The sequence below is a fragment of the Pecten maximus genome, chromosome 12 (genome assembly GCF_902652985.1).
Source record: "Pecten maximus chromosome 12, xPecMax1.1, whole genome shotgun sequence".
Lineage (NCBI taxonomy): Eukaryota > Metazoa > Mollusca > Bivalvia > Pectinida > Pectinidae > Pecten > Pecten maximus.
Window position 1 is genome coordinate 11,135,193 of NC_047026.1, and position 405 is coordinate 11,135,597.

Here is a 405-nt window from a genome sequence, read left to right on the forward strand (position 1 = left end):
ACATATATACATCTGTATATATGTCTCTGGTTATATACATGGCCCAAAGCCAAATTAATTTGTCATGTCGAAAACAAGTGTCAAAGAAGGCAGAATTTGTAGGAAATCTTACATTTTAATTTAAAAAATGTTTTAACATGAGTGATGATTATAATCACATTTCAGTAAAATGAACATCTCACTATGGATACGTTTTTCGAACCCCTTCAGTACTTTGATTAAGTTTGGAAATGTCTTTATTGTAACACATATAATCTCATGTAAATATACAGATGAAAAGGACAGCTTATATGAAATAGTTAATACAACACCCCCTATATTTTACCGGTATTTTACTGTCGTCTGTTTCCCTACACATGTCATGCGAAACAAACAATGTAGGGATACTGATGCTATACCGGTACA